Here is an 18,707-nt window from a genome sequence, read left to right as displayed (position 1 = left end):
AAAATTATAGAGTACCTATGAAAAGTGGCTCACTTCTTATTCCTATTTAACCTACCAATTTTTAAAATCTAGTTTTAAAACTAAGCACTGAATTGGTTTGGACTCAAATGAGAGAGGCTTTTAATAAAGATTTAAGAATTAAAGAGCTCCACGTTCAGGGTTTATTAATTATCTAACATCTCAATGTTCAGAAAGCCTAACTATAAGAAGCCACCCCAAAACCAACCCACTCCCCATTAATACATACCTCTTTTTTTCTGGTAGAATTTCTCTTTAAATATGAGGGGTCTTCAAAAAGTTAATGGAAAGATTCGTATTACCTTCTAATTCTATATTTCCATGAACATTTTGAAGTGCCTTTGTATAAAGTAGGAAAACAAAACAAAACAAAAAACACTCAAATAGGCTAAAACAAGCCAGAAACTCATGTCACACAGGTAAAATCTTCACAAAGGACAACTGAATCCATAGCTAAAAGTGAATTGTGCAGGTTTTCAGTAAAACCACCAGTCATACAATACAAACAAAAAAAGTCAACTATACATACACATGGTGCTATGGTTTGAATGCCCCCTCCAAAACTCATATTGAAATTTAATTGCCATTGTATTGGGAGGTTGGGCCTTTAAGAGGTGATTAGGTTGTAAGGACTCTGCCCTCATGAATAAATTAATGCCATTATCAAGAGAGTGGGTTAGTATCTCAGGAGTGGGTGATAGAAGGATAAATTCAGCCTCCATTTTCTCTCTGTCTTGCATGCATGCTTCTCTTACCACGTGATGCCCTTTTGCTATGGGACGAGGCCCTCATCAGATGGTGTCCCTATGCTCTTGGACTTCCCAGCCTCCAGAACTTTGAGCCAAATTAACATTTGAAAATTACCCAATCTGTGGTGTTCTGTTATAGCTTCAGAAAATGAACTAAGAAAAATGAAAAGCCATCTGTAAAATTTACTCTATGAAGCATCATACTTTGTTCTTTGTCACATTTTATTTTTTAGAGAGTGTAACATTTTAATAGAATGTATGAGCTACTATGTGGCAATGTGTTGGAACTATTCATATAGGATCCCTTATCCTAAAGATTTGCCATTTTCCCAAGAGGAGCTTTGGTTCTACTTTAGAAGTCTCACATAAATTAAACACCTTATCAAATATTAATATGAAGGGAGGGGATACAGGATGCAACACAGACAGTCAAGTAACCTCTTTGTACACTTAGGAATTACTCTCTCCTTCAAAGTATTTGCACTAGAAAGCTTAGTCTGTCCTGATTAATATTTCAGTAGTTCAGGGTTGAATGATCAGAACCTTGGCAAAACCTTAATTTAAAATTATTAGCAAATACTTTTAGTGTCAAGTCCATGTGATTGAGTCATTACAAATTTATTATGATGATGGAAAATAAGTATAACCAGTCATCTTTGAAAAGTGCTTTCACCACCTTTTCTTAATATAGAAAGACTAAAACTACATATGGCTTATGTAAGAAAGTAATCTAAGTGATTCATTTTCAGAAATGACTTATCTGAGTGTGTTTTAACTGATTCAGGCCTAGCCTGAAAGTTGTCTGACTGGTCCAGCCCATTCCCAAAGGGTTGCTGAACAGATAGAGCTCTCCTTGAGATGGTAATTAGTTACTAGCCCCCATTGTTTTCTTCATTCCCTTTCTCCTTTCACAGGGCTTTAGCAAGCCTTTTTTGCAGGCTTGTGTTGAGCTCTCAGACAAAGAAATTTCTAACAAGGGGGTAATAAGTAGTGGTGATAAATCTTAGGTGTCATCCAGGAAGACTGTGTATCCCATAGTACTCTCAGCCAATGAGGAACTGGGGGGAGGGACTTGTGTACTAGCGAATAAATTGCTTGCTACAGCTCTGTTTTGTGTGTCTGCCCTTCAGACACTCGAAACTTGAAAGGCCATAATTAAAGTCTCACTTCACTGTACCTCATGTCTGTGTCCATCATTTGGTATTAGATGTGTGAGTGCTTTCTCACAGTTTATTATACAATGAATCCTATCTTTGACCTCTGAAATTCCCTTAATTTCATTCATTAGAAGGAGATTTAAGAGACTTAGCACTTTACAACAACATTCATCTTTACTATCAAATACTCATTATCTTAAATATTACATAAACTTTTTCTCTTTTAGTAAGCTAGACTCTGGCTTCACAGTTTGAAGAAGTAGAAGGGGGAAAAGACTCAATTCAAAACCATTCTAGAAATTGTCTTTGGCAGAATAGCAAGTATCCAAGTAAAAAGCAGGAAAGCATTATTATGGGCTGAATTGTATCCCCCGCACTCCCAATTCATATGTTGAAGTCGTAATCCCTAGGAAGTTAGAATTACTCTACACGGACATAGAGTACTTAAAAAGGTAACTAAATTAAAATGAAGTCAATGAGAGTGGGTCTTAATTCAATATGACTGATGTCATTATTAGAAGAGGAAATTTGGATCCAGAGGCATACAAACAGAAGACAATGTGAAGATACAGGGAGAAGACAGGCATCTAAAAGCCAGGAAAAGAAGTTGGGAACAGATCCTTATCTCATAGCTCTCACTTTGATCTCAGACTTCCAGGTTTCAGAACTGTGAAAAAATAAATTTCTGTTTTTTAAGTCACCCAATCTGTGGTACTCTTTTACAGCAGTCCTAGCAAACTAATACAGCCACTTTGTATTAAAAATTTAAATAGTTTCTTTGTTCCTCTTCTACATAACCTCAGTTACCACTCCTGAGTAGAGATGGGTAGAGACTCTATCCCCTGATTTCTTATTGCTACACCAAAGCTTGAATAGATGTTTGCCAGGGAGAATGTCCCAAAAACTTTCTTTAGAGATAAACCCACAACACATTTTCTGTCTTTTCCAAAATGTAAAATTAAAAAGGAAAAGATAGGTGTTTTGTTAGAACCAGAAGCCATTTCTATATCAAAGCCATCATCTGACTGGTAACTGCAACAAGAAGATTGGGCTAAAGAAGTACTTCAGGCAGTACTGTGAGCATCAGAATTGTGAGACTGAAATTCCCCCTGCAGTTTACTGATCTGGTTACTCCTTTTTATCCTTTTTCCATATAGCATTTTCACTTTCATTGATTTAAATATAGGGTTTATACTGGGTCTTGTTCTTGCATCTACCAGATTGTGATGGTTGATTTTATGTGTCAACTTGATTGGGTCACTGGATGCCCAGATAACTGGTTAAACATCATTTCATGGTGTATCTGTGAGAGTGTTTCTGGAAGATATTAGCATATGAATTGGTAGAAGATGGCCCTCCCCAATGGAGGTGGACATCACCCAATCTACTGAGGGTCTAAAGAAGGTTGCATGCACTCTCTGCCTGCCTACTTTAGCTGGGCAGTCAAGGCTCTGCCCTCTGCACTCCTGGTTCTCAGATCTTCAGACCCAGACTGGAATCTATACCATCAGCTCTCTGGCTCTCAGGCTTTCAAACTACAAAACTGGCTTTCCTGGGTCTCCAGCTTGCAGCCAGAAGATCATAGGACTTAGCCTCCATAGAGTCAGTCAATACTTTATTATCTCTCTCTGTATATATATATGTGTGTGTCTGTGTGTGTATATGCGTATGTGTATGTGTGTGTGTGTGTGTGTGTGTGTGTGTGTGTGTGTGTATGTATGTATCTGCGTGTGTGTGTGTGCACACACACACACAGTTTCTCTGGAGCATCCTGACTAATACATGATTCCAATTTTTTGTTTGTTTGTTTGTTTTCCTATCCTGCTGGAAGCTTTTTAAATCTTCTCACTAGTAGGACTCAGACATTAAAATGTCTCCTGAAGGAGTCCCATGCAACTGCAAACAGCTCTGGAAATCCTTTCATAGCATTTACTATCACTGAATTGAGAACAGAAGAACCCAGCTCTATAAATACAGCAGCCACCTATACTTTAATACATCTTTGCCTTATAAAACCAAACATCTTTTCTTCTAGGAATTAGTCTTCTAGAAGCAGCCATTCAACACTCAATAACATTCCTGAGGTGTGGAGTGCACACTAGGCCATCCCCTGCCCCTCATCCTGTTCCTGCCTCCTCAACTGCCTTTTCTAGGAAGATTTTCTCCTGAAGCTCTCCAAAAGATATTTTTGTTTTTGTTTTTAACAAAGAAGTAGCACACAGCAAACCTTTAAAAGCCTAAGGAAAGGACAGTATCTACAGTTGTGAGTGAGGTAAATGGGCATTAGGCGGTGCTAAGAAATTCTTAGTATCTAAACGCATTCTATACACTTGGGGTTGATATAGGATAGGGACATAAAGGTTAAAAATACAGCTTCCATCTTTCCCTCCTCAGTGCCCATTTCTAAGAAAAAAATTTTATTTGTTCTTAGGTACTTGGTTGGTTGATTGATAAAAATGCATACCTGGAGAGGCTGAAAAAGAATACTCTTTATAGAAGAAAGAAAATTAAGATGTTGTAAGACTAGATTTGAGAGGGTTTAGGAGAAAAGAGGGAATAAAGTAAGAAACTGATAGATTGTTTTATTTTTTTAATGAGTTTTAAGAAAAAGAGGCAAGCAATTCCTGCACAGTTTGGCACTTTGAGGAGGATAGATGAGTAAGGAAGTTTACTTTGTTTTAAATGAAGGACTTCCTTCTTTGCAACCCTTTCAAGAGACTTCAGTAAAGACTTAAATTAATATTCAATGCTTTTAAAAGTAGAATTTTTAAAAATGTGACACCAGGCAGAACCAGGTCTTAATAAGGAACACTGTCAGGGATGGGAAAAAAGGCATTTGAATTATGGCTGACATAAACCAAATGCTCCAACAGTGTCAGGCCTCAGAGGCTGAAAATACTGGGATGAAGTGAGAATCTATAGAGCCTAGAATTTGTAATTTATTGTGAAATCAAAGCCACAAAGAACTACTTCTGTGGCAGTATTTCAGTCTACCTTCCACCCTCAACTCTTGCCCCCACCCCGAAGAAGGAAAGAAATCATACACTGCAGGGTAGAGATTTTCTGGGATTCTTAGGTCAAGTTAATAACCACATAGTAAAGTAAAAGGAAAATAGTCTATCTACATATTCAGACTTTGGAGATTTTTTAAATCCTCCAGCAAGTTTTGCAGAAATAGAAATGAAAAATCAGAAATGACAATACCATGTTAGTGCAGGATATATTAATGCAGTCGAAATTACTAAACAAATTTATACACCACAAATAAGAAATAAGTCTTAAGAGGAGAAGGTAGTAAGGAGTGCCAGGAAGAACTTGGGGCACAAATAAGATTCGGTCTCTTAAGTATGATCCTTAACTAGCCAAGTCATTGAGCTTGTACCAGTTCTTTCACTTACAATCAGCGGACTCTCAGAAGGAGTTCATGGCCCAAAGCATAAACTTTCAGCAGGATTAGCTTTCAATATGGTGGGGTTGCACACAAATGGATTTGCTGTAACCATCCACACATATTTCTTCAGCAGCTTACACATCTCAATATTTGTGATATCTCAGATATAGTTTTAATCCTGACCCCAGGATTGGTCATGACCTTGTGACGTGGATACTCACTTTTGTTTTGATTATGGAAAGTAGGGGCAACTATTTGAAACTCTCCCCAAAAAGGAATGGACTCCTGGACACTCTATTTTCTTTTGCTTATAGAAGAAATAGACTTTGGGGGTATGTGTGTAGGAAGGAGGCAGGGTATATAAATACTTTATAAACACCTTACACTTCAAAATTTTTCTCCCTGGCATAGATATATGTTGATTGCAGACCCAGGTTTAGACAGAGATCTTGACTCTGACACTCTTCTGACTTTACCAAACACTATGATTAAACAAAGTGACTATAAATTACTAACCTGCATTTAATTTATATGAAATTACTCATATGATGGAAATGTAAACACCTTGTTCTCACTTAACACCCTTAGATAACACTTAGTTCTCTGAACTTCTGACTTTCAGCTCTCCTTTTCTATTTCTACTCACCTCACTTTAACAACTCTCTTCCACAGACATTTCTCCAAGTAATGTTATCACCCCACAATATTAATTGCAAGTTTCTCTAATCCTCTTGTTCCTCCAACAAGTCCAATGAAACTAATCATTTTTTCAAGTAATGTAGTCGTACATTACTTCAATCCCATCTTCATTCTCATCTTTCTCCAGCTTTGATTCTATGGCTTATCATTAAAATTACTCCCATTAAAAAAACCCCTCAGAAATCTCTCTGCTTTTGCCTTTATTTGGATAAACTCAATGATCTTTTCTTTTCCTGCTTTTACACCCATGCAACTAAATATTGTACGGCAACTAAATACTGTACGATTAGTTTGTTTTTTTAAAAATATATAACAGCTTTGTTGACATATAATTTAAATACTATACAATTATTTTTTGGCAGCTAGTCTGTACGGGGAATCCGAAACCTTGACCTGGGTGTTACAAAGCTGCTCTCGAATCAACTGAGCTAACCAGCTAGCCCAATATACTACACAATTAACTCATTTAAATGTAAAACTCAGGCTAACTAACTGGTTCACTTGGGAGCATGCAGTGCTGACAACACCAAAGTCGAGGGTTTGAATCCCCCTACTGGCCAGCTGCAAAACTAAAAAAAAAAAATTTTTTTTAAATGTGCAACTCAGTAGTTTTCAGTATTTTCACAGAGTTGTGCAACAATTACACCATTCCATTTTAGAACATTTTCTTCATTTCAGAAAGAAACCCATTAAGAGTCACTCCCTACTTCCTCCCAAATCTACAGCCCTAGGCAAGCACTGTTCTATTTTCTCTATACATTTGCCTATTCTAAACATTTTATATAAATGGAATCATGCGATATGTAGTCTTTTGTAACTGGCTTCTTTCACCTAACATAGTGCTTTTGAGTTTTATCTATATTGTAGCATGTATCAATACTTCTTTCCTTTTTATAGGTGAATAATATTCCTCTTGTGTATGAGTATGTATTTCTCTTTATACACACGGTGGGGAATACACACTACCATTTGCTTATCCATTCATCAGTTGCTAGGCACTGGGTTGTTTCCAACTTTTGACTATTGTAAATTATCATGACTATGAACATCTGTGTAAAAAGTTTTACAAGGACATACATTTTCATTTCTCTTGGATATATACCTAGGAATAAAATTGCTTGGTCATAGTGCAACTGGATATTTAATACTTTGAGGAACTCCAAACTATTTTCCAAAGTGGCTGCACCATTTCACATTCCAAACAGCAATTTATGAGGGTTCCAATTTCACATTCTCACCAACACTTATCTGTCTTTTTGATTATAGCCATCTCAGCAGGGGTAAAGTGCTACTTCAATGTGGTTTTCACTTGAATTTCCCTGATGGCTAATTATGAGCATCTTTACATGTGCTTTTTAGCTATTGAAATATCTTTGGAGAAATGTCTATTTAAGTCCTTTACCCATTTTAAAAACTGGGTTATCTGTCTTTTTATTATTAGGTTGCAAGAGTTCTTCATATACTATAGATACAAGTCCTTTATCATATATAAGTATGAAACATTTTCTCCCATTCTGTGGGTTGTCTTTCCATGTTCTCTATGGTGCCCTTTGAAGTACAAAACTTTTAAATTTTGAGGAAGTCAATTTATCAATTTTATTCTTTTGTCACCTGTGATTTTGATGTCATATCTAAAAAGGCTTTGCCTAACCCAAGTTCATAAAGATCTACTCCAATTTATTCTTCTAAGAGTTTTATAGATTTAGCTCTTACATTTAGCCATATAATCTCTTTTTGAATTAATCTTTCTAAATAGTGTGAGGGAGGCATTCAACTTGTTTCTTTTGCATATGGATATTCAGCTGTCCAAGAACCATTTGTTGAAAATACTATTCTTTGCCCCATTGAATGGTCTTGGCACCCTAGTTAAAAATTAATTGCCTGTAAACGTGAGGGTTTATTTCTGGATACCCAATTCTATTCAACTGGCACATTCTTCTGTTCTTATGCCAGTACCACACTGCCTTGATTAATGTATCCTTGTAGTAAATTTCGAAATTGGGAAGTGTAATTCCTCCAGTTCAAGATTGTTTCGGCTATTTTGGATCTCCCTTAAATTTCCACATAAAATTTCATGTCAACTTACCAATTTCTGCCAAGAAGACCGCTGGAGGTTTGATAGGAATTGCACTTCATTTATAGATGGGAATAATATCATCTTACAGGGAACAATGCCATCTTAATAATAGTAGTTATTCCAATCTCCATAAACTTGAGGTATCTTTCCATTAATTTTTGTCTTAATTTCTTTCAACTCAACAGTGTTTTATAAGTATTGCACTTTTTAAAGTAAATTTTCTCCTAAGTATTTTATTCTTTTTGATGCTATTGTAAATGGAATTTTCTTAACTTCATCAGGACTAAATGATTTTATAAGGATTTGGTTTCTCTTAGTTTCTCTATTCTGCCTCCTTCTCCACTGAGTTCAGTCTTGGTTCTATGTGAAAGATGGTGGCAACAAGTTCAAGTCCAGTATAAAAGAGCAAGTGTCTCTTCACTAGTTGTCCATCAAAAATCTCATAGTAACATACTGGCTTTAAGTATGCATATGGCAACCTACTGTCAGTGACTGTATGTAGTCAGTGAATATCACGTACTAATGTTTAGGCACAGGTCACATACCCATTCCTGGAGCACAGGGTACACACAGCTCCCCCCAAATAAATAGATGAAGAAGGAGGGTTTTCCAGAGGTAAATTAGAGTCAAAGACCAAAAAACGTAGATGTCCATGCAATATTTGAAAATGTATTTGAAAAGGGAAAAATTAGGGCCTATTTGAAGGCTAAAAATTAGGCCACAGTGACAGGTAATAAGTACTTGTAAAGGGAGAATTTCCTACCTTATCAAGTTTCTACTTATAGATAGTAGGATATCCTACCTAGTATCAATTAGGAAAAAAAATCAGAAAACTCAACTAAAAGAACAAAAACCAAGAGACTTGAACAGTTACTTCATAAAAGAGGAGATTCAAATGACCAATAAATATGAAAAGGTCCTCAAACTGTAGTTTCTGTATAGCTGAGCATGTGAGCGTCCTGGAGGGTAGCGTGCTTGGGGAGGGCATGGGAACTCTGTGTCCCTTCCCACAGATCTCACCCTATGTATCTCTTCATCTGGCTATTTCTTTGTATCCTTTAAAATATCCTTTCCAATAAACTGGTAAATATAAAACAAATAAACAACAAAAGAAAAGGTCCTCAAACTTAAGAGTTGTAAGTCAAATGCAAATAAAAGCTACAATGAGATATCACTATATACTCACCAGCAAAACTAATGCTAAAAAGACAATGCCAAGTGTTAGCAAGGATATATCCACACTGAACTCTCAAACATGGTGTATTAGTCAGTTTTCTGTTGCTGATATCAGAATACATGAAACTGGGTAATTTATAAAGAAAAGATGTTTATTTCTTACAGTTTTGGAGGCTGGGAAGTCCAAGGTCCAGGTAGCACACCTAGTAAGGGCCATATTCTTGGTGGGAACTCTCTACAGAGTCCTGTGGTGATCACATGACAACCACTGTATAAGCACTTTCATATGCTCTCTTTACATAAAGCCAGCAGTCTACACCTATGATAACCCATTAAACCATTAACTCATTATTCGATGAATGGATTAATCCATTCAAAAAAACATAGTCCTCATGATCCAATCACTTCTTAAAGGTCCCACCTTTCAAGTAGCATAATCGGATTTTTCACCCTCTTAACACTGTTACAATGGGAATCAAGTTTCCAACACATGAACTTTTGGGGGGCACATTCAACCCACAGCATTCTGCTCCTCGCCCCCAACATTCATGTCCTTCTCATATGTAAATACATTCATTCTACCCCTATAGCCCCAACATCTTAACTCACCCCAGCACCAACTCAAAAGTCCAAAGTCTCATCTGTGAAACTGTAACAAGTTATCTACGTCCAAGATACAATAGTGGAACAGGTACAAGATAAGTACTCCCCTTGTAAAAGGGAGAAATGTGCTAAAAGGAAGGGGTTACAGGTCCTAGGCATATCTGAAATCCAGCAGAGCAGGCATTAAATCTTAAGACTGGATAATAATCTCCCTTGACTTCATGTCCAGCAGCCTCTGCACACTGGTGCTGTAGCTGGGCCTCCAAGTCCTTGGGCAGCCTTGCTCCTATGGCTTTGAGTTCAGCCCATGCTTCAGCTCTCCCAGGCTGGAATTCCATGGTGATAGATCTACAATTCTTAGGTCTCAGTGACAGCCCCATTCCCACAACTCCACCAGGCATGGCCCTGGTCAGGGTTCTTTGCTGTAACTCTGACCCCATATTTCCACTTAGCATTGCTCTAGTGAAGGCTCTCTTCAGTGACTTCGCTCCTGTGACAAATCTCTTCCTGAGCATCCAGGATTTTCCATACAGTTTGAAATCTGGGTGGAGGTTTCCATGCCTCCACAGCTCTTGCTTTCTGTAAGCCTGCAGACTTACCACCACATGAATGGTGCCAAGACTTCTGGCTTGTATCTTCTGAAGCTGTGGGTCCAGTCATAAATGGGGCCAATTTAGCTACAGCTGGGGAAGCTGAGGAGCACTATGCTGGAATGTAGGATGCAGCTTGCCAAGTTGGTCCTGGACAATGAGCCTAAGCCTGTTCCCTGACACTATTCTGTCTTCCTAAGCCTGTTGGTCTGTGATAGGAGGGGCAGCCTCAAAGATCTCTGAAATGACTTTAAGGTCTCTCTTCCATTCTCTTGATGATCTCTTCCTTCTGCACTGATCTCCTTAGCAGATGGTTGCTGGGCTATACCTTTGTGTTCCTCTCCTGAACACACTTTTTCACTTTTTACATGGCCAGGCTGAGAGTTTTTTATTTTTTTTACCTTCTGCTTCTCTTTTAATTATAAATTCCACTTTATGTCATTCCTTTGCTGCTGTAATTCAGCATTGGCTAAATTCTGCTGCCTGAATGGCTTTGCTGCTTAGAAATTTCTTCCACCGAATATCCTGGTTCACTCACTCTTAAGGTACACATTACATAAAGCCCTTGGGCATGAATTCAATCCAGCCAAGGTATTTGCCAATTCATAACAAATGCCACCTTTGCTCCAGTTTCCAATAAACTCCTCATTTTCATTTGAGACCTCCTTAGAGTGTCCTGTCCATATTTCTACCAATATTCTGGTTACCATCACTTAAACAAATCTCTAAGAAGTTCCAAACTTTTTCTGGTCTTCTTGCCTTCTTCTGATCTCTCACCAGAATCACTCTTAATACTCCATTTACAGCAACCTCTGTTTTTTTTTCTAGGCTGCTCCTCCAAATTTCTCCAGCCTCTGCTTATTACCCAGTTCCAAAGCTGTTTCCACATTTTCAGGTATTTATTATTAGCAAAAACGCCACTCCTGGTACCAGTTTTCTGTATTAGTCAGTTTTCTGTTGCTGATAACAGAATACCTAATACTGAGTAATTTATAAAGAAAAGAGATTTATCTCTTACAAATTCGGAGGCTGGGATTTATCTCTTACAAATTCCCTAGTCTAAGGTCTAGGGAACACATCTGATGAGGGCCTTATTCTTGGTGAGAACGCTCTATGGGATCTCATGGTGATGCAGGCAATCACACGGAGACAATCACATGGAGTACTTGCATGTGTTCTCTTTATAAAGCCACCAGTCCACACCTATGATTAGCCCATTAAACCATTAATCCTTTAATCCATGAATGGGCTTAATCCTTCACGAGGCCATAGTCCTCAAGATCCAATCATCTCTTAAAGGTCCGAACTTTCAAATACCATAATTAGACTTTCATCCCCTTTAACACTGTTACAATAGGGATCAAATTTCCAACACATAAGCTTTTGGGGGACATATTCAACCCATAACACATGGTATGTTGGGTTGTCAATTAGTATAACAATCTGGCAAAAATGCTTTTCATTATCTACTAAATTTGAACATACTCACTTCTAAGTATACACCTGACAAATATCTACATCTAATATCTATATCTACCTATCTCAAGAGAGATGTACAAAAATATCCATATTCAAAACCTGTAAACAACTCAAATATCTATAAACTGTAGAACAGAAAAGTGAGATGTGGTTTATGCACATATTGGGATACTTCACAGCAATAAAAATGAACACACTACTGCTACACACAACTTGGATAAATCTCATAATACTGAGTGAAAGAAGCCATATATATAAGAATACATACTAAATGAGTAATATAAAGCTTTATACAAATTTTATACACATAAATTTTTCTGCTTATATAAAGTTTTAAAATAGGTGAAACTAACTTGTGGTATCAAAAGTGAATATAGTAGTTAGCTTTGGGTAATAGTGATTGAGAGAAAGCATAAGGTAGCTTCTGTGGGGATGGTAATGTTCTTTTAGGGCCCTGGAAACTGTGACAGGTGAGGAGAAGAGCTTCACTTTTGTCCTGAATGGTGGTTATACAAGTGTATTTACTTTGGGATAATTTGTGAGCTGTGATATCTAAATTTTTGCACTTTTCTGTATAAATGGTGGTGGTCATCAAAGCATATATTTTAAAAATATAGCATACTACTCTGTAGAGAATAAATTAGAGGAAAGATAATGTTTTGGCCTTGGGTGGAAATAGGAGTCTGAGAAAAAAGTAGACTAACTCTCTATATTTTAGAGGTAAAATAGGCAGGACTTGCTGATGTATTACATGTAGGGAATAAGAGAAAGAAAGAAATCATGTTTGTCTACTAAGTTTTCATTCTAAATAATCAGATCAAAGTTAGTGACATTTATATTTCCAGAAAGAAGAAGTGGTAGATTGTGTTGGATGTTGCTTAGAATTTCAGTAATAAGGACAGAGAAGTTGCCATTGGATTTCAACATGGAAGTCACTGATGACCTGACAAGAACAATGTCAGTTTTGTGGTAGGGATGAAATTCTGATTGGAATATGCTGAAGAATAATTATAAAGTAAGGAAATGGAGAAAACAATTTCAGGTAACTGTTTTTGTTTCTGTGAACAGAGAAAATGCAAAGAAAAAAACAATCTGTAAAAAGTTGTAGGGTCAGAGCAAGCTATGACATGTACTTACGAGGCTGATGGAGGAGAAAGAGCCGGTATAAAAAAAATAAAGTTGACTTACGTAATAATTTTGGCCCAAGATTAGGCCTTGTACTACAATTCACCTCCCCTCTAGCCCCAAAACTGAAATCTACCTTCTAAGAAACTTCTCAATATATTACTAGAGCTAAAAATGGTCAAATTTTTCTATTCTTTAAATTTTGCTACAGGAAAAAGTTCTCATCTTTCTCTTTTATTTCTTTTTCTTTAACAGTTTTATTGAGCTGTAATTCACATTTCACAAAATTTTCACTCATTTACACTGTACAATTGTTTCTTTTTATGTCCTAGATTCTTTAATGACGTTCAAGTGTTATCTGTTGTTAATGACATTCTATGTAAAAAAAATGTTTTGGAAATAGAAAAGATATTTTCCTTTTAAACTTTTGTTTCAATGAATCATTTTAATGTAAAAAGTATTTGTTGCACAAAAGATTTTGGAAAAACACACAGATACACTATTTCCAATTGTTGATATTCAGAGAAGCCATTGCAGTAATGTTCTGAGGGCTGTATCTTTTCTTTTTGTTTTGCTTTTGACTTCAGTAATCTTACCTTCAATAGCACCTGTTTAAGACTATCACTTTAAAGTATTCTCTCTCTCATACCCACAGTGATTATTCTAGATCTGTATAACTCTCAGACTATCTTCCTCAATCTCAAAAGATAAACTTTCCTTCTACTTTACAAGGAAACTCCATCACTTTTTATCCCAATACCTGAAAGCTTATCTAAAGCTGCTCTCTTATGTTTTTGCTACAGCCTCAGACATTTAGTCTATTTTCTTTGTTCTAAAATATTTCTTAAGAGTTTTCTATGAGCCAGGCAAAGACAATTACCTTTACACAAGTAATAAGTAGTACTATGGGCCAAATACAGAATGCTATGGAAGCACACGGGGCACACCCTAGACTTTCAGGTAGGAGAGGTCAATCTATTTGAGGAAAGTGATGTCTAAGCCAACCTGAATAATGATAAGTAGGAATCAGTGTTCCTTATATGTGTCCTTAGCAGTCTCCACTTCCTCTGCATACCACTTAATACATTATATTAGATATTTAATGAAGTCCTCTAAAAGACAAGAAAAATCCACTTAGAACAAGGTTCATATCTGCCTTGTTAACCATTGTAACCCTAGTATGTAAAAGAGTACTTGCCAAAGGGAAGCACTGAATGAATATAAGGCATGAAACAATGGAAAAAGTATGAACTTTGGAGTTAGACCGGCCTATGTAGTGATGATTTTCAAAATATCTGACAACCAGCATGGCTGTGTATATCACTGAATATCATTCCTACGTCTGGGTTTAAATTCTTACTTCATTTTCTATGAGGTTTTTAAATTAAGACAAGTCAGTTAAATGATCTGAACATGATTTTATTATCTATACATGTTGACAGTAATTATACTTATTTCATAAGATGGATTTAATGATGAAATAAAACAGTATATGAAAAAACCCATTTCAGTTCCTAGCATACTGAAGAAATAATAAATGTTTTTTTTTTACTTTCTATACTGCTTTTAAATGAATTATATTTGTTAGCTAAGAAAATTAAAATATGCAAAAACCAATGCAGAATGAGAGCACTCTAATTATTTTGTCTTTTATGATTTTTCTCAAGTGCTCAACTTAACAAATAATTATTTACGTTGCTTTTAATCTTTAAAATGCATTAATTCTTAAATCTTCTCTATGATATAAATTTAACATTCACTTTTCACTCATTTACCTATTTAACAAATTTGTGCCTGTATGTCAACCTTAGATTATACTTACTGATTCAAGGGAACTTTGTTGAGAGCCTATTATCTGTATAAAACTGTAATTTATCTTTATCATTCAGGTACTAGTTTATGCAGATACTGCTGGATAGCTTCTAGTATAGCTCTAAGATGCTTAATACATATTTTCTTTTTGTTGTTGTTGTTTAATAATGAAGATAGCTGATGGATTTCATCCAAAATCAGAAATCAAACTAGATTGGGAAGAAACAGCTTATTGGCGCATTTAAAGCTGGTATTTTTTAGAACAACTATATTCTGCTGTTTAAAAAATATTCAAGGAAAAAGTAAATAAATTAGAAATTTAATAAACTGTGGTAAACACCAATTTCAAATCTTAAAAGTCAATCTATATGTATTAGATCTATAATGAATGGCTGTCAATATCCCAGTTCATTCAGTATATTAAGACTTGTAAGACTATAACAGATTCAGTAACAATAATTAAGTTATTCAGACAGTATATCAAATACAATAGCGTTATGAATGGAAAAGAATTATATCCATGGATTGAACAAGGGGAGTACAAATTTCAGACCACTTAGTTATTTTATACCCTACATGTGTCCTGTAGTGGATTGAATTATGTTCCCCCCAAATTAACTGAAACTTGAATTGTATCCCCCAAGTTTTATGTATCAGATACTTGGCCTTCACTGTGACTGTTAAGAGGGTGAGAAACCCTATTATGGTAATTGAAAAGTGGAGCCTTGAAGAGGTGATTAAATTGTAGGACCATGCTGTAGTGAATGGATTAATAACAGTGGTCAGGGGCATGGTTCTGGGGGCTTTAAGAGGAGAGCAAATAAAGAGGTTTGTCTCTCTGCCGTCTCTGTTCCACCATTTTTGCAATGTGGTGCTCTGCTGTCACTGTTACTACCACCAAGGTCTTCACTAGCTGTGTTCCCTGGACTTTGGACTTCCTAGCCTCCCAAACTGTAAGCAATAAATTTCCTTTTCTTTATAAAACACCCAGTTCTGTGTATCTAAGCAGACTACTTAGCTCTGCAAGAAATAATATATGGATGAATAAATATAAGTAAAAAAATATTGCATATGGTTCCAGAAAAAATGCAAATGTAAAAGCAGAGCTATAACTGACAAAATTTTGGAAGTAAAAGTTATGGCACTAATACCTTCATCTTTTAAAGCATGGACTCAATAGATAATGCCTTAAGTTGATAAAACTAGAAACAGAGGTATAAAGGTCAGGTATTAAGATAACCATGGGAAGAATTAAAAATAGAAATTCTTTTAAAAAATGGTTGCTTCTGAGGCCTAAACTGTGCCGTAGGGTAAAGAATTGTTGACTTTTCATTAGAAGCTGTTTTTTAAAAAAAGTATCTGAGTTGTATCATGTGCATATTGAGTATTACAGTCAAAAGAAAATCCAGTATTTAAAATGCAATTTAAAAAGAAAAGTTAGGAAAAAGATTGTAAAGAACTCACAGAAAGAGATTAGAAGAATGTTATTTCAAAATGTAATAGCAATGGATAAACTGTGGTTTTATTTTGTTCTGTCTTTAAATAGATATATATATTTTTTTACCCTCACAGTTAAAGAAAAAAGTAGTTACTTTTAAAAAGGACATTCATCATTCCCTGATGACATAATATCCTATCTTGAAATATTTGGGCTGTGAAAATTTCATGATTTGCTTATTTTCCTTTTCTAACAAAATTTGACATCTTTCTTAAACTTCTAAAAACTCTTATGCCTTTATATAGAAATTGCTTTAATCCTGTGTGCAACAAGAATTTACTATAGACTACAATTATTGAATATTATGGCTCAGTGAACATTTTACCTAAATAATCTGTCTCCAACAATCTTCATAATCATTATCTTTTATCAATACAAGTCTTTTAATGACTGTACATTAATTGAATACAGATTAATGTAGTATGGATTTTAGGAAGTAATTACTCAAAGTGTAGAACCAATCTACCAAGGACAAGATTAAGCCCAGTATTATTACAAAAAAGAAGAAATGAAGAAACTGACAAAGACTCTCCCTTTGACCAAACTTTAGGCAGGCTCCTCTGAGCCCTCTTTGTGACTAAGCCTGGAGCTTGAACTCCCTCTGTTCCCCCTATCAATACTGTCCTGTCTTTGGCCTGCCCAACCCAATCTTGCAAAAGAATCCTGCTAAATCATTTAGTGAAAATCCTTTCACCTTCAATATCTGATCACTCTTGATATTTGATTAAGTTCCCTATCCTCCATCTTTGATGTCCTTGATCTGCCCTTGGCAAGAATCTTGCTAGATCAGTTCAGCAACAATCTCCCTGCACTGATGTCTCCTCTTGGTAATTTTCTATCAGCTGAACCCTTCACTCTGCTCCTTGCCTATAAATTCCAACTTGTCCTTACTGTAGTCTGATCTCTCTCCCCTACTGAAATACTCCTATAGTAATAGTCTTGAATAAAGACTCCCTTACCATTTTTACCAGTGTCAGAATATTTTTTTTCTTTAACACAGCCAGTAGAATGTTATAATAAAATCAGCAATAAGCACTGATACATAATTTAGGTAGAAAATCTTATATAGTTTAATCAAAATCATACAAGGGTACTTCAAAAAGTTCATGGAAAGATTCATATTACTTTCTATTTTTTTTTTAGATTTTATTTTGTCGATATACATTGTAGCTGATTATTGCTCCCCATCACCAAAACCTCCCTCCCTTCTCCCTCCCCCCCTCCCCCCCAACAATGTCCTTTCTGTTTGCTTGTCGTATCAACTTCAAGTAGTTGTGGTTGTTATATCTTCTCCCCCCCCCCGGTTTGTGTGTGTGTGTGTGTGTGAATTTATATATTAATTTTTAGCTCCCACCAATAAGTGAGAACATGTGGTATTTCTCTTTCTGTGCCTGACTTGTTTCACTTAATATAATTCTCTCAAGGTCCATCCATGTTGTTGCAAATGGCAGTATTTCATTCGTTTTTATAGCTGAGTAGTATTCCATTGTGTAGATGTATCACATTTTCCGTATCCACTCATCTGATGATGGACATTTGGGCTGGTTCCAACTCTTGGCTATTGTAAAGAGTGCTGTGATGAACATTGGGGAACAGGTATACCTTCGACTTGATGATTTCCATTCCTCTGGGTATATTCCCAACAGTGGGATAGCTGGGTCGTATGGTAGATCTATCTGCAATTGTTTGAGGAACCTCCATACCATTTTCCATAGAGGCTGCACCATTTTGCAGTCCCACCAACAATGTATGAGAGTTCCTTTTCTCCGCAGCCTCGCCAGCATTTATCATTCATAGTCTTTTGGATTTTAGCCATCCTAACTGGGGTTAGATGGTATCTCAATGTGGTTTTGATTTGCATTTCCCGGATGCTGAGTGATGTTGAGCATCTTTTCATATGTCTGTTGGCCATTTGTATATCTTCCTTAGAGAAATGCCTACTTAGCTCTTACCCATTTTTTAATTGGGTTGCTTGTTTTCTTCTTGTAAAGTTGTTTGAGTTCCTTATATATTCTGGATATTAATCCTCTGTCAGATGCATATTTTGCAAATATTTTCTCCCACTCTGTTGGTTGTCTTTGAACTCTGTTGTTTCTTTTGCTGTGCAGAAGCTTTTTAGTTTGATATAATCCCATTTGTTTATTTTCCCTTTGGTTGCCCGTGCTTTTGGGGTCGTATTCATGAAGTCTGTGCCCAGTCCTATTTCCTGAAGTGTTTCTCCTATGTTTTCTTTAAGAAGTTTTATTGTTTCAGGGTGTATATTTAAATGCTTAATCCATTTTGAGTTGATTTTAGTATACAGTGAGAGGTATGGATCTAGTTTCATTCTCCTG

The 18,707-nt window shown here is 36.1% G+C and overlaps 1 protein-coding gene and 1 pseudogene across 1 annotated transcript in view; both read right to left on the bottom strand.

The window, feature by feature from the left end:
* Nucleotides 1-18,707, bottom strand: part of ZCWPW2 (zinc finger CW-type and PWWP domain containing 2) — a 172,734-nt gene that overhangs the window by 128,572 nt on the left and 25,455 nt on the right. The window lies entirely within an intron of this gene.
* On the bottom strand, nt 2,714-3,984 carry LOC134390062 (SIN3-HDAC complex-associated factor-like; annotated as a pseudogene).

Source organism: Cynocephalus volans, chromosome 11 (genome assembly GCF_027409185.1).
Source record: "Cynocephalus volans isolate mCynVol1 chromosome 11, mCynVol1.pri, whole genome shotgun sequence".
Classification (NCBI taxonomy): Eukaryota; Metazoa; Chordata; class Mammalia; order Dermoptera; family Cynocephalidae; genus Cynocephalus; species Cynocephalus volans.
This window is presented reverse-complemented; position numbering and strand designations above follow the sequence as displayed.